Genomic DNA, 2500 nt, shown 5'->3' with positions numbered 1-2500 from the left:
CCCAACAAGGTTGCTGACCAGCGTTGAAGACATGTATGGAGACAGCCAAGGGGAGTTTTGAACTGAATGCCATTAGCAAGGCAGACAACTCCTCCCTCTCCTTCTGTCGAACTGACAATTCTGGCCACGTTGATTGATAGACTGTCTTGGGGCTGACTCAGTCACCTGTGTGGACCGGCCAACACTTCACACTCAATGTCCCCTGCGGTATTATCGTCTACAATTTGGTGATTTTATTAACATCAACAGGAAGAAAATCACGGCTGATGTGGGTGTGTGGATGGATGGGTGAGTGTGCCGTGTGTGTGTGTGTGTGTGTGTGTGTGTGTGTGTGTGTGTGTGTGTGTGTGTGTGTGTGTGTGTGTGTGTGTGTGTGTGTGTGTGTGTGTGTGTGTGTGTGTGTGTGTGTGTGTGCCTGTGTGAGCGTGTGTGTGTTGTTATATATGGGTGTGGTTTTGAGTGTGTGGGTGGGTGTGATCAAATCAGTGTGCGTGTGTCTGAGACTGTGTATACGTATAATATTATGTGCGTGTATGTGTGTGTGCGCGCGCGTTTACGCGATCGTGTGTGTGTGTGTATGTATGCGTGTGTGTGCATGCGCGCGCGCGCGTGTGTGTGTGCACATGCGTGTGTAAATGTGTGTCTAAATGTGTGCTACATGAGTGTGTGTGTGTGTGTGTGTGTGTGTGTGTGTGTGTGTGTGAGTGTGGATGTGTGTGTGTGTGTGTGTGTGTGTGTGTGTGTTCATGAGTGTGGATGTGTGTGTGTGTGTGTGGGTGGGTGGGTGTGGGTGGGTGTGGGTGTGGATGTGGGTGTGTGTGAGATGATACGGGCTGACAGATGTTGTTTATGACTGTTTCCATTCGTCATACATTGTATCCCGCGGTTCTATATTTCTGGGACGGAGGAGAGGAAGAGATTGAAGCGCTAGATACTGTGTATTCATGTTTCAGTTTCAAGATACTGTGTATTCATGTTTCAGTTTCAAGATGTCTAAAAGTGTGAACTGACCCAGTTATGCGTCACATCACACCTGCTTTTAAAAATTAAAACAAAAAGAAAAAGACGGTAGGCGTGTGTGAGGGTGTAGAGCGGGTGTGGGGGGGGGGGTGGGGGGGGGGTATAGGGGAGGTTAGTGCAGATGTCTAGCCCATGCTGGTCAGGTCATGCGAGACTTCTTGGCAGTCCGTCGAGTCCGATCTATGTATTTTTCTCAAGCCTTCTTTAGTGTGAACTCGCATGTGGAAATGGACCACCGGTATGGATCTGCATGGACGTCTGCAGTGAGGACAGGGCTCTGTGAGCATTGCTGGTGTGGCTGGTGTTGTTGCTGTCTTCTTCAACCTCTGGCTGGCCTCGGCGATGCTGCTGCTGTCTTCTTCAACCTCTGGCTGGCCTCGGCGATGCTGCTGCTGTCTTCTTCAACCTCTGGCTGGCCTCGGCGATGCTGCTGCTGTCTTCTTCAACCTCTGGCTGGCCTCGGCGATGCTGCTGCTGCCGCGATTCTTCAGTCTCAACGTTTTCAGTTTCAGTTTCAAGGGCGTGTGTCAGAGCTTGCGGACAGGTCCATACAAGCAATACCAAACCTGCTGAATTAAAACTAAATAAATGAATAAAAGAATGAGATAAGTAAATGAATTAATATAAAGATGAATAAGCAAATAAAAAAAAAGAAGATAAATCTGATGACACGTCTTTATGTCTGGATGGCAGTGAAAGGTCATTCAATGAATCAGTTTTCATTCTCACAAAATTTTCTCAGATATCAGGTTTGAAAATAAACTTTGATAAAAGCCCAGCAATATGGAATGGGAATAGAAAGAATTGTGTATTAAATACATGAGAGACAAAAGTTTTGTTTGGGATCCTGATACATTTAAAGTTTTGGGAATAAAGTTTTCTACTGATACTAGCTGTATTGTCAGAATAAATTATGAAGATAAACTGTTTCCAATGAAAATATTTCTGACGTCACGGAAGAAACGGCTTATAACTCCTTTTGGAAAAATAACTAATTAAAAATTGTGCATCTTTTAATTAATTTACCTGATCCCCCTGAACAATTCATCAATGCCTTAGAAAAAGGATTTGTTTTAATTTTTATGGAATGGTAAACCAGGTAAGATTAGAAAGTCTGTTGACGGGCGCAACAGCCGAGTGGTTAAAGCGTTGGACTGTCAATCTGAGGGTCCCGGGTTCGAATCACGGTGACGGCGCCTGGTGGGTAAAGGGTGGAGATTTTTACGATCTCCCAGGTCAACATATGTGCAGACCTGCTAGTGCCTGAACCCCCTTCGTGTGTATATGCAAGCAGAAGATCAAATACGCACGTTAAAGATCCTGTAATCCATGTCAGCGTTCGGTGGGTTATGGAAACAAGAACATACCCAGCATGCACCCCCCCGAAAACGGAGTATGGCTGCCTACATGGCGGGGTAAAAACGGTCATACACGTAAAAGCCCACTCGTGTGCTAACGCAGAACGCAGAAGAAGAAGAAG

This window comes from Babylonia areolata, chromosome 19 (assembly GCF_041734735.1).
Source record: "Babylonia areolata isolate BAREFJ2019XMU chromosome 19, ASM4173473v1, whole genome shotgun sequence".
NCBI lineage: Eukaryota > Metazoa > Mollusca > Gastropoda > Neogastropoda > Buccinidae > Babylonia > Babylonia areolata.
The sequence above is the reverse complement of the archived record's forward strand: the minus strand, read 5'-3'. Positions refer to the sequence as shown.